Source organism: Protopterus annectens, chromosome 14.part0 (assembly GCF_019279795.1).
Source record: "Protopterus annectens isolate FY-2018-M chromosome 14.part0, PAN1.0, whole genome shotgun sequence".
NCBI classification, from domain to species: Eukaryota; Metazoa; Chordata; order Ceratodontiformes; family Protopteridae; genus Protopterus; species Protopterus annectens.
The window spans coordinates 1,085,248,340-1,085,262,790 of record NC_056748.1 but is presented as its reverse complement, the minus strand read 5'-3'; positions in this window follow the sequence as shown (position 1 = coordinate 1,085,262,790).

The window sequence follows — 14,451 nt, the reverse complement described above, 5'->3', positions numbered from 1 at the left end:
TAGTGACTCCTTCATTTCATTTCCACTCCCTCCCTTTTCCTTTCTCATAACTCACCCTAGTGACTCCTTCATTTCATTTCCACTCCCTCTCCTTTTCCTTTCTCATAACTCACCCTAGTGACTCCTTCACTTCTTTTCCACTCCCTCTCCCTTTTTTCCTTTCTCATAACTCACCCTAGTGACTCCCTTCATTCCATTTCCACTCCCTTTCCTCCTTTCTCAAAACTCACCCCATTGACTCCCTTCATTTCATTTCCACTCCTCTCCCTCTTTTCCTTTCTCATAACTCACCCTAGTGACTCCTTCATTTCATTTCCACTCCGTCTCCCTTTTTCCTTTCTCATAACTCACCCTAGTGACTCCCTTCATTTCATTTCCACTCCCTCTCCCTTTTTCCTTTCTCATAACTCACCCTAGTGACTCCCTTCATTTCATTTCCACTCCCTCTCCCTTTTCCTTTCTCATAACTCACCCTAGTGACTCCCTTCATTTCATTTCACTCACTCTCCCTTTTTCCTTTCTCATAACTCACCCTAGTGACTTCCTTCATTTCATTTCCACTCCCTTTTCTCCTTTCTCCTAACTCACCCTAGTGACTCCCTTCATTTCATTTCCACTCCTTCTCCCTTTTTTCCTTTCTCATAACTCACCCTAGTGACTCCCTTCATTTCATTTCCACTTCCCTCTTCTCCTTTCTTATAAGTCACACTAGTGACTTCCTTCATTTCATTTCCACTCCCTCTCCCTTTTTCCTTTCTTATAACTCACCCTAGTGACTCCCTTCATTTCATTTACTCTCCCTCTCCTTTTTCATTTCTCATAATTCACCTAGTGACTCCATTCTTTTTATTTTCACTCCCTCTTTGTTTTTCCTTTCTCATACCTCACCCTAGTGACTCCATTCTTTTTATTTTCACTCCCTCTCTGTTTTTCCTTTCTCATACCTCACCCTAGTGACTACCTTCATTTCATTTCCACTCCCTCTCCCCTTTTCCTTTCTCATAATTCACCCTAGTGACTCCCTTCATTTCATTTCCACTCCCTCTCCTTTCTTTCTTTTCTCATAACTCACCCTAGTGACTCCCTTCATTTCATTTCCACTCCCTCTCCTTTCTTTCTTTTCTCATAACTCACCCTAGTGACTGCCTTCATTTGATTTCCTCTCCATCTCCCTATTTCCTTTCTCATAACTCACCCTAGTGACTCCCTTCATTTCATTTCCTGTCCCTCTCCCATTTTCCTTTCTCTAACTTCCCCTAGTGACTCTTCATTTCATTTCCACTCCTCTCCCTTTTTCCTTTCTCAAAACTCACCCTAGTGGCTCGCTTCATTTCATTTCCACTCCCTTTCCCTTTTTCCTTTCTCAAAACTCACCCTAGTGACTCACTTCATTTCATTTCCACTCCATCTCCCTTTTCCTTTCTCATAACTCACCCTAGTGACTCCTTCATTTCATTTCCACTCCCTCTCCTTTTTCCTTTCTCATAACTCACCCTAGTGACTCCTTCATTTCATTCCCACTCCCTCCCTTTTTTCCTTTCTCATAACTCACCCTAGTGACTCCCTTCATTTCATTTCCACTCCCTCTCCCTTTTTCCTTTCTCATAACTCACCCTAGTGACTCCCTTCATTTCATTTCCACTCCCTCTCCCTTTTTTCTTTCTCATAACTCACTCTAGTGACTCCCTTTTTTCAACTCCCTCTCTCTTTTTCCTTTCTCATAACTCACCCTAGTGACTCCCTTCATTTCATTTCCACTCCTTTCCCTTTTTTCTTTCTCATAACTCACCCAAGTGACCCCTTCATTTTATTTCCACTCCCTCTCCCTTTTCCTTTCTCATAACTCACCCTAGTGACTCCCTTCATTTCATTTCCACTCCCTCTCCCTTTTTCCTTTCTCATAACTCACCCTAGTGACTCCCTTCATTTCATTTCCACTCCCTCTCCCTTTTCCTTTCTCATAACTCACCCTAGTGACTCCTTTCATTTAATTTCCACTCCTCTCCCTTTTTTCCTTTCTCATAACTCACCCTAGTGACTCCCTTCATTTCATTTCCACTCCCTCTCAATTTTTCCTTTCTCATAACTCAGCCTAGTGACTCCCTTCATTTCATTTCCACTCCCTCTCCCTTTTCCTTTCTCATAACTCACCCTAGTGACTCCCTTCATTTCATTTCCACTCCCTCTCCCTTTTCCTTTCTCATATCTCACCCAAGTGACTCCCTTCATTTCCACTGCCACTCCCTTTCCTCCTTTCTCATAAATAAGCCTAGTGACTCCCTTCATTTCATTCCCACTCCGTCTCCCTTTCTTTCTCATAACTCACCCTAGTGACTCCCTCTCCCTTTTTCCTTTCTCATAACTCACCCTAGTGACTCCCTTCATTTCATTTCCACTCCCTCTCCCTTTTTTCCTTTCTCATAACTCACCCTAGTGACTCCCTTCATTTCATTTCCACTCACTCTCCCTTTTCCTTTCTCATAACTCACCCTAGTGACTCCCTTCATTTCATTTCCACTCCCTCTCCCTTTTCCTTTCTCATAACTCACCCTAGTGACTCCCTTCATTTCATTTCCACTCCCTCTCCTTTTTCCTTTCTCATAACGCACCCTAGTGACTCCCTTCATTTCATTACCACTCCCTCTCTCTTTTCTTCTTTCTCATATCTCAGCCAAGTGACTACCTTCATTTTGTTTCCACTCCCTCCCTTTTCCTTTCTCATAACTCACCCTAGTGACTCCATTCATTTCATTTCCACTCCCTTTCCCTTTTTCCTTTCTCATAACTCACCCTAGTGACTCCCTTCATTTCATTTCCACTCTCTCTCCCTTTTTCCTTTCTCATAACTCACCCTAGTGACTCCCTTCATTTCATTTCCACTCCCTCTCCCTTTTTCCTTTCTCATAACTCACCCTAGTGACTCCTTCATTTCATTTCCACTCCCTCTCTTTTTTCCTTTCTCATAACTCACCCTAGTGACTCCCTTCATTTCATTTCCACTCCCTCTCCCTTTTCCTTTCTCATAACTCACCCTAGTGACTCCCTTCATTTCATTTCCACTCCCTCTCCCTTTTTTCCTTTCTCATAACTCACCCTAGTGACTCCTTTCATTTCATTTCCACTCCTCTCCTTTTTTCCTTTCTCATAACTCACCCTAGTGACTCCCTTCATTTCATTTCCACTCCCTCTCCCTTTTTCCTTTCTCATAACTCACCCTAGTGACTCCCTTCATTTCATTTCCACTCCCTCTCCCTTTTTCCTTTCTCATAACTCACCCTAGTGACTCCTTGATTTCATTTCCACTCCTTTTCCTTTCTCATAACTCACTCTAGTGACTCACTTCATTTCAACTCCCTCTCCTTTTTCCTTTCTCATAACTCACCCTAGTGACTCCCTTCATTTCATTTCCACTCCCTCTCCCTTTTTTCCTTTCTCATAACTCACCCTAGTGACTCCCTTCATTTCATTTCCACTCCCTCTTCCTTTCCTTTCTCATAACTCACCCTAGTGACTCCCTTCATTTCATTTCCACTCCCTCTCCCCTTTTCCTTTCTCATAACTCACCCTAGTGACTCCCTTCATTTCATTTCCACTACCTCTCCCTTTTTTCTTCTCTCATAACTCACCCTAGTTACTCTCTACATTTCATTACCACTCCGTCTCCCTTTTCCTTTCTCATAACTCACCCTAGTGATTCCCTTCATTTCATTTCCACTCCCTCTCCCTTTTTCCTTTCTCATAACTCACCCTAGTGACTCCCTTCATTTCATTTCCACTCCCTTTTTCCTTTCTCATAACTCACCCTAGTGACTCCCTTCATTTCAATTCCACTCGCTCTCCCTTTTCCTTTCTCATAACTCACCCTAGTGACACCCTTCATTTCATTTCCACTCCCTCTCTCTTTTTCCTTTCTTATAACTCAGCCTAGTGACTCCCTTCAATTCATTTCCACTCACTCTCCCTTTTCCCTTTTCTCATAACTCACCCTAGTGACTCCCTTCATTTCATTTCCACTCCCTCTCCTCCTTTCTCATAACTCACCCTAGTGACTTCATTCATTTCATTTCCACTCCCACTCTGTTTTTCCATTCTCATAACTCACCCTAGTGACTCCCTTCATTTCATTTCCACTCCCTCTCCCTTTTTCCTTTCTCATAACTCACCCTAGTGACTCCCTTCATTTCATTTCCACTCCCTCTCCCTTTTCCTTTCTCATAACTCACCCTAGTGACTCCCTTCATTTCATTCCCACTCCCTCTCCTCCTTTCTCATAACTCACCCTAGTGACTCCTTTCATTTCCTTTCTACTCCCTCTCCCTTTTCCTTTCTCATAACTCCCCCTAGTGACTCTCTTTATTTTATTTCCACTCCCTCTCCTTTTTTCCTTTCTCATAACTCACCCTAGTGACTCCATTCATTTCATTTCAACTACCTCTCCATTTTTTCCTTTCTCATAACTCATCCTAGTGAGCCCCTTCATTTCTTTTCCACTCCCTCTCCCTTTTTCTTTCTCATAACTTACCCTTGTGACTCCCTTCATTTCAACTCCCTCTCTCTTTTTCCATTCTCATAACTAACCCTAGTGACTCCTTCATTTCATTTCCTCCCTCTCCCTTTTTCCTTTCTCATAACTCACCCTAGTGACTCCTTCATTTCATTTCCACTCCTCTCCCTTTTCCTTTCTCATAACTCACCCTAGTGACTCCTTCATTTCATTTCCACTCCTCCTTTCCTCCTTTCTCATAACTTACCCTAGTGACTTCCTTCATTTCATTTCAACTCCCTCTCCCTTTTTCCTTTCTCATAACTCACCCTAGTGACTCCCTTCATTTCATTTCCTCTCCCTTTTTCCTTTCTCATAACTCACCCTAGTGACTTCCTTCATTTCATTTCCACTCCCTCTCCCTTTTCCTTTCTCATAACTCACCCTAGTGATTCCCTTCATTTCATTTCCACTCCCTCTCCCTTTTCCTTTCTCATAACTCACCCTAGTGACTCCCTTCATTTCATTTCCACTCCCTCTCCCTTTTTTCCTTTCTCATAACTCACCCTAGTGACTCCCTTCATTTCATTTCCACTCCCTCTCCTTTTCCTTTCTCATAACTCACCCTTGTGACTCCCTTCATTTCATTTACACTCCCTCTCACTTTTTCCTTTCTCATAACTCACCCTAGAGACTGCCTTCATTTCATTTCCACTCCCTCTCCCTTTTTCCTTTCTCATAACTCACCCTAGTGACACCTTCATTTCCACTCTCTCTCCCTTTTTCCTTTCTCATAACTCACACTAGTGACTCCCTTCATTTCATTTCACCACCCTCTCCCATTTTTCCTTTCTCATAACTCACCATAGTGACTCCCTTCATTTCATTTCCACTCCCTCTCCCTTTTTCCTTTCTCATAACTCACCCTAGTGACTCCTTCATTTCGTTTTCACTCCCTCTCCAATTTTTTCCTTTCTCATAACTCACCCTAGTGACTCCCTTCATTTCATTTCCACTCCCTCTCCCTTTTCCTTTCTCATAACTCACCCTAGAGACTCCTTCATTTCATTTCCACTCCCTCTTCCTTTTCTCCTTTCTCATAACTCACTCTAGTGACTCCCTTCATTTTATTTCCACTCCTCTCCCTTTTTCCTTTCTCATAACTCACCCTAGTGACTCCCTTCATTTCATTTCCACTCCCTCTCCCTTTTTTCCTTTCTCATAACTCATCCTAGTGACTCCCTTCATTTCATTTCCACTCCCTCTCCCTTTCTCATAAGTCACTCTATTGACTCTCTTCATTTCATTTCCACTCCCTTTCCACCCTTCTCATAACTCACCCTAGTGACTCCATTTTATTACCACTCCTCCTTTTCTTTTCTCATAAATCACCCTATCGACTCCCTTCATTTCATTTCCACTCTCTCTCTTTTTCCTTTCTCATAACTCACCCTAGTGACTCCCTTCATTTCATTTCCACTCCCTCTCCCTTTTTTCCTTTCTCATAACTCACCCTAGTGACTCCCTTCATTTAATTTCCACTCCCTCTCCTTTTTTCCTTTCTCATAACTCACCCTAGTGGCTCCCTTTATTTAATTTCCACTCCTCTCCCTTTTCCTTTCTCATAACTCACCCTAGTGACTCCCTTCATTTAATTTCCAGTCCTCTCCCTTTTTGCTGTCTCATAACTTACCCTAGTGACTCCCTACATTTCATTTCCACTCCCTCTCCCTTTTTCCTTTCTCATAACTCACCCCAGTGACTCCCTTCATTTCATTGCCACTTTTCTCCTTTTTTCCTTCTCATAACTCACCGTAGTGACTCACTTCATTTCATTTTCACTCCCTCTCCTTTTTCCTTCTCATAACTGACCCTAGTCACTCCCTTCATTTCATTTACACTTCCTCTCCCTTTCCTTTCTCATAACTCACCCTAGTGACTCCTTCATTTCATTTCCACTCCCTCTCCTTTGTCCTTTATCATAACTCACTCTAGTGACTCCCTTCATTTCATTTCCACTCCCTCTCCTTTTTTGCTTTCTCGTAACTCACCCTAGTGACTCCCTTCATTTCATTTCCACTCCCTCTCTTTTTTTTTCTTTCTCATAACTCCCCTAGTGAGTACCTTCATTTAATTTCCACTCCCTCTCCCATTTTCCTTTGTCAAAACTCACCTTAATGACTTTCTTCGTTTCATTGCCACTCTCTCTCATTTTTTTTCTTTATCATAACTCACCCTAGTGACTCCCTTTATTTAATTTCCACTCCCTCTCCTTTATTCCTTTCTCATAACTCACCCTAGTGACTCCATTCATTTCATTTCCACTCCCTCTCCTTTTCCTTTCTCATAACTCAGCCTAGTGACTCCTTTCATTTCATTTTCACTCCCTCTCCCTTTTCCTTCCTCATAACTCAGCCTAGTGACTCCCTTCATTTCATTGCCACTCCCTCTCCCTTTTTCCTTTCTCATAACTCACCCTAGTTACTCCCTTCATTTCATTTCCACTCCCTTTCCCTTTTCCTTTCTCATAATTCACTGTAGTGACTCCCTTCATTTTATTTCCACTCCTATCCCTTTTTCCTTTCTCATAACTCACCCTAGTGACTCCCTTCATTTCATTTCCACTCCTCTCCTTTTCCTTTCTCATAACTCACCCTAGTGACTCCCTTCATTTCATTTCCACTCCCTCTCCCTTTTTCCTTTCTCATAACTCAACCTAGTGACTACTGTCATTTCAATTCTACTCCTTCTCCCTTTTCCTTTCTCATAACTCACCCTAGTTACTCCCTTCATTTCATTTCCACTCCCTCTCCCTTTTCCTTTCTCATAACTCACCCTAGTGACTCCCTTCATTTTATTTCAACTCCTTCTCCCTTCCTCATAACTCACCTTAGTGACTCCGTTCATTTTATTCCCACTTCCTTTCCGTTTTTCCTTTCTTATAACTCACCCTAGTGACTCCCTTCATTTCATTTCCACTCCCTCTCCCTTTTTCCTTTCTCATAACTCACGCTAGTGACTCCCTTCATTTCATTTCCACTCCCTCTCCCTTTTCCCTTTCTCATAACTCCCCCTAGCGACTCCCGTGATTTCATTTCGACTCCCTCTCACTTTCCTCCTTTCTCATAACTCACACTAGTGACTCCCTTCATTTCATTTCCACTCCCTCTCCCCTTTTCCTTTCTCATAACTCACCCTAGTGACTCCCTTCATTTCATTTCCACTCCCTCTCCTTTTTTTTTTCATAACTCACCCTAGTGAGTCCTTTAATTTCATTTCACTCCTTCTCCATTTTCTCCTTTCTCATAACTCACCATAGTGACTCCCCTCATTTCATTTCCACTCCTACCTTTTTCCTTTATCAGAACTCACTCTAGTGACTCCCTTCATTTCATTCCCAATCCCTCCCTTTTCCTTTCCCATTACTCACCCTAGTGACCTCCTTCATTTTATTTCCACTCGCTCTCCCTCTTCCTTTCTCATATCTCACCCTAGTGACTCTTTTCATTTCATTTCCACTCCCACTTCTCATTTCTCAAAACTCACCCTAGTAACTCCCTTCATTTCATTTCCACTCCCTTTTCACTTTCTTATAACTCACCCTATTGACTCCCTTCATTTAATTTCCACTCCCTCTCCCTTTTTCCTTCCTCATAACTCACCCTAGTGACTCCCTTCATTTCATTTCCACTCCCTTTTTCCTTTCTCATAACTCACCCTAGTGACTCCCTTCATTTCATTTCCACTCCCTCTCCCATTTTTTTCTCATAACTCACCCTAGTGACTCCTTCATTTCATTTCCACTCCCTCTCCATTTTTCCTTTCTCATAACTCACCCTAGTGACTCCCTTCATTTCATTTCCACTCCCTCTCCCTTTTCCTTTCTCATAACTCACCCTAGTGACTCCCTTCATTTCATTCCCACTCCCTGTCCTTTTTATTTTCTCATAACTCACTCTAGTGACTCTTCATTTAATTTCCACTCCCTCTCCCTTTCTTCCTTTCTCATAACTCACCCTAGTGACTCCCTTCATTTCATTTCCAATCCCCCCTTTTCCTTTCTCATAACTCACCCTAGTGACTCACTTCATTTCATTTCCACTCACACTCCCTTTCCTCCTTTCTCATAACTCACCCTAGTGACTCCCTTCATTTCATTTCCACTCCCTCTCCTTTTTCCTTTCTCATAACTCACCCTAGTGACTCCCTTCATTTCATTTCCACTCCCTTTCCTCCTTTCTCATAACTCACCCTAGTGACTCCCTTCATTTCATTTCCACTCCCTCTCCTTTTCCTTTCTCATAACTCACCCTAGTGACTCCCTTCATTTCATTTCCACTCCCTCTCCCTTTTTCCTTTCTCATAACTCACCCTAGTGACTCCCTTCATTTCATTTCCACTCCTCTCCTTTTCCTTTCTCATAACTCACCCTAGTGACTCCCTTCATTTCATTTCCACTCCCTCTCCCTTTTTCCTTTCTCATAACTCACCCTAGTGACTCCCTTCATTTCATTTCCACTCTCTCCTTTTCCTTTCTCATAAGTCACCCTAGTAACTCACTTAATTTCCATTCCCTCTCCCCTTTTCCTTTCTCAAAACTCACCCTAGTGACTCCCTTCATTTCATTTCCACTCTCTCTCCTTTTTTCCTTTCTCATAACTCACCCTAGTGACTCCCTTCCTTTCATTTCCACTCCTCTCCTTTGTTCCTTTCTCATAACTCACCCTAGTGACTCCCTTCATTTCATTTCCACTCCCTCTCCCTTTTTTCCTTTCTCATAACTCACCCTAGTGACCCCTTCATTTCATGTCCACTCCCTCTCCTTTTCCTTTCTCATAACTCACCCTAGTGACTCCCTTCATTTCATTTCCACTCCCTCTCCTTTTTCCTTTCTCATAACTCACCCTAGTGACTCCTTCATTTCATTTCCACTCCTCTCCCTTTTTTCTTTCTCATAACTCACCCTAGTGACCCCTTCATTTCATTTCCACTCCCTCTCCCTTTTTCCTTTCTCATAACTCACCCTAGTGACTCCCTTCATTTCATTTCCACTCCCTCTCACTTTTTCCTTTCTCATAACTCACCCTAATAACTCCCTTCATTTCATTTCCACTCCCTGTCCCTTTTCCTTTCTCATAACTCACCCTAGTGACTCCCTTAATTTCATTTCCACTCCCTCTCCTTTTTTCCTTTCTCATAACTCACCCTAATGACTCCCTTCATTTCATTTCCACTCCCTGTCCCTTTTCCTTTCTCATAACTCACCCTATTGACTCCCTTCATTTCATTTCTACTCCTTCTCCCTTTTTCCTTTCTCATAACTCACCCAAGTGATTCCTTCATTTCATTTCCACTCCATCTCCACTTTTCCTTTCTCATAACTCACCCTAGTGACTCCCTTCATTTCATTTCCACTCCCTTTTTTCCTTTCTCATAACTCACCCTAGTGACTCCCTTCATTTCATTTCCACTCCCTCAACTTTTTCCTTTCTCATAACTCACCCTAGTGACTCCCTTCATTTCATTTCCACTCCCTCTCCCTTTTTCCTTTCTCATAACTCACCCTAGTGACTCCCTTCATTTCATTTCCACTCCCTCTCCCTTTTTCCTTTCTCATAACTCACCCTAGTGACTCCCTTCATTTCATTTCATTTCCATTCTTTCTCCTTTTTTCCTTTCTCATAACTCACTCTAGTGACTCTTCATTTCATTTCCACTCCCACTCCCTTATTACTTTATCATAACACACCCTAATGACTCCCTTCATTTCATTTCCACTCCCTCTCCCTTTCTTCCTTTCTCATACCTCACCCTTGTGACTCCCTTCATTTCATTTTCACTCCCTCTCCCTTTCTTCCTTTCTCATAACTCAGCCTAGTGACTCCCTTCATTTCATTTCACCCCATCTCCATTTTTCATTTCTCATAACTCACCCTACTGACTCCCTTCATTTCATTTCCACTACCTCTCCCTTTTCTCATAACTCACCCTAGTGACTTCCTTCATTTCATTTCATTTCCACTCCCTCTCCTCCTTTCTGATAACCCACCCTAGTGACTCCCTTCATTTCATTCCCACTCCCTCTCCTTTTCCTTTCTCATAACTCACCCTAGTGACTCCCTTCATTTAATTTCCACTCCCTCTCCCTTTTTCCTTTCTCATAACTCACCCTAGTGACTCCCTTCATTTCATTTCCACTCCCTCTCCCTTTTTTCCTTTCTCATAACTCACTCTAGTGACTCCCTTCATCTCATTTCCACTCTCTCCCTTTTCCTTTCTCATAACTCACCCTAGTGACTCTCTTCATTTCATTTCCACTCCCTCTCCTTTTTCCTTTCTCATAACTCACCCTAGTGACTCCCTTCATTTCATTTCCACTCCCTCTCCCTTTTTCCTTTCTCATAACTCACCCTAGTGACTCCCTTCATTTCATTTCCACTCCCTCTCCCTTTTTTCCTTTCTCATAACTCACCCTAGTGACTCCCTTCATTTCATTTCCACTCCCTCTCCTTTTCATTTCTCATAACTCACCCTAGTGACTCCCTTCATTTAATTTCCACTCCCTTTCCCTTTCTTCCTTTCTCATAACTCACCCTAGTGAGTCCCTTCATTTCATTTCCACTCCCCTTTCCACTTTTTCCTCTCTCATAACTCACCCTAGTGACTCCTCTTTTCATTTCATTTCTACTCCCTCTTCCTTTTGTCCTTTCTCATAACTCACCCTAGTGACTCCCTACATTTCATTTCCACTCCCTCTCCATTTCCTGGTTTCTCATAACTCACCCTAGTGACTCCTTCATTTCATTTCTACTCCCTCTTCCTTTTGTCCTTTCTCATAACTCAGCATAGTGACTCCCTTCATTTCATTTCCACTCCCTTTCTCATAACTCCCCCTAGTGACTCCCTTCATTTCATTTCCACTCCCTCTCCTTTTTCCTTTCTCATAACTCACCCTAGTGACTCCCTTCATTTCATTTCCACTCTGTCTCCTGTTTTCCTTTCTCATAACTTACCCAAGTGACTCCATTTCATTTCCACTCCCTCTTCCTTTTCCTTTCTCATAACTCACCCTAGTGACTCCCTTCATTTCATTTCCACTCCCTCTCCCTTTTTCCTTTCTCATAACTCACCCTAGTGACTCCCTTCATTTCATTTCCACTCCCTTCCTCCTTTCTCATAACTCACCCTGGTGACTCCTTCATTTCATTTCCACTCCTCTCCTTTTTCCTTTCTCATAACTCACCCTAGTGACTCCTTCATTTCATTTCCACTCCCTCTCCACTATTCCTTTCTCATAACTCACCCTAGTGACTCCCTTCATTTCATTTCCACTCCCTTTCCGTATCTCATAACTCACACTAGTGACTTCTTTCATTTCATTTCAACTCCCTCTCCCTTTTCCTTTCTCATAACTTACCCTAGTGACTCTCTTCATTTCATTTCCACTCCCTCCTTTTTCCCTTTCTCATAACTCACCCTAGTTACTCCCCTCATTTCATTTCCACTCCCTTTCCTTTTTTCCTTTCTCATAACTCACCCTAGTGACTCCCTTCATTTCATTTCCACTCCCTCTCCCTTTTTTCCTTTCTCATAACTCACCCTAGTGACTCCTTCATTTCATTTCCACTCCTCTCCTTTTCCTTTCTCATAACTCACCCTAGTGACTCCTTCATTTCATTTCCACTCCTCTCCCTTTTCCTTTCTCATAACTCACCCTAGTGACTCCCTTCATTTCATTTGCACTCCCTCTCCATTTTTTCCTTTCTTATAACTCAACCTAGTGACTCCCTTCATTTCATTTCCACTCCCTCTCCCTTTCTCATAAGTCACTCTATTGACTCTCTTCATTTCATTTCCACTCCCTTTCCCTTTTTCCCTTTCTCATAACTCACCCTAGTTACTCCACTCATTTCATTTCCACTCCCTTTCCTTTTTTCCTTTCTCATATCTCACCCTAGTGACTCCCTTCATTTCATTTCCACTCCCTCCCTTTTTCCTTTCTCATAACTCACCCTAGTGACTCCTTCATTTCATTTCCACTCCCTCTCCTTTTTCCTTTCTCATAACTCACCCTAGTGACTCCCTTCATTTCATTCCCACTCCCTCTCCCTTTCTTCCTTTCTCATAACTCACCCTAGTGACTACCCTCATTTCATTTCCACTCCCTCTCCCTTTTTCCTTTCTCATAACTCACCCTAGTGACTCCTTTCATTTCATTTCCACTCCCTCTCCTTTTTCTTTCTCATAACTCACTCTAGTGACTCCCTTCATTTCATTTCCACTCCTCCTTTTCCTTTCTCATAACTCACCCTGGTGACTCCTTCATTTCATTTCCACTCCCTCTCTTTTCCTTTCTCATAACTCACCCTAGTGACTCCCTTCATTTCATTTCCACTCCCTCTCCCTTTTTTCCTTTCTCATAACTCACCCTAGTGACTCCCTTCATTTCATTTCCACTCCCTCTCCCTTTTTCCTTTCTCATAACTCACCCTAGTGACTTTCTTCATTTCATTTCACTCCCTCTCCTTTTTCCCTTTCTCATAACTCACCCTAGTGACTCCCTTCATTTCATTTCCACTCCCTCTCCCTTTTTCCTTTCTCATAACTCACCCTAGTGACTCCTTCATTTCATTTCAACTCCCTCTCCCTTTTCCTTTCTCATAACTCACCCTAGTGACTCCCTTCATTTCATTTGCCCTCCCTCTCCCTTTTTTTCCTTTCTCATAACTCACCATAGTGACTCCCTTCATTTCATTTCCACTCCCTCTCCCTTTTTCTTTTCTCATAACTAACCCTGGTGACTCCTTTCATTTCATTTCAACTCTCTCTCCCTTTTTTCCTTGTCATAACTCACCCTAGTGACTCCCTTCATTTCATTTCCACTCCCTCTCCCTTTTCCTTTCTCATAACTCACCCTAGTGACTCCTTCATTTCATTTCCACTCCTCTCCCTTTTTCCTTTCTCATAACTCACCCTAGTGACTCCTTCATTTCATTTCACTCCTCTCCCTTTTTCCTTTCTCATAACTCACCCTAGTGACACCCTTCATTCCATTTCCACTCCCTCTCCTTTTTCCTTTCTCATAACTCACCCTGGTGACTCCCTTCATTTCATTTCCACTCCCTCTCCCTTTCCTCCTTTCTCATAACTCACCCTAGCGACTCCCTTCATTTAATTTCCACTCCCTCTCCCTTTTCCCTTCTCATAACTTACTCTAGTGACTCCATTCATTTCATTTCCACTCCTCTCCCTTTTTCCTTTCTCATAACTCACCCTAGTGACTCCTTCATTTCATTTTTACTCCCCCTCCCTTTTTCCTTTCTCATAACTCACTATAGTGACTCCCTTCATTTCATTCCCACTACCTCTCCCTTTTTCCTTTCTCATAACTCAGCCTATTCACCTTTCACTGTTCTACTCTCTTGCTAATTCTTCATACCTCTCACCTCCAGGCCACTGGTGCATAGTGCCTGCACTCCAAATTATACTTATGTACGGAAGAGCAAGCGTTTTGGGTGCTGCGTTCGCCGAAATTTGAAGTTTGCCAATGCAGAAATTCAAAATACTTATGTTTTAATTTCATTCAATGCTTTGTCACAACACCTTGTTCAAATGTTATTATTCTGTCTTCTATATTACTATGTTTTAGTAGTTTTTGAAAACTGTATTGTACTTGTTAACTTTGTTGATATTAGCTTTGTAATAATTGTACATGGAGCTTTTCTCCCTGGGTCTCCTTTGAAAACAGGCTCATTTTGGCCAATGGACTTTCCTGGTTAACAGACTGCAAATAAATAAAATAAATAAAAATGTATGGAATATATCTATATCTATTATCTATATCTACCTATATTTACATATATATATATATATATATATATATATATATATATATATATATATATATATGTGTGTATATGAATCAAGACATTCCAGTCCGCTTAAGATCAAGCAAATCCGAATCTGTG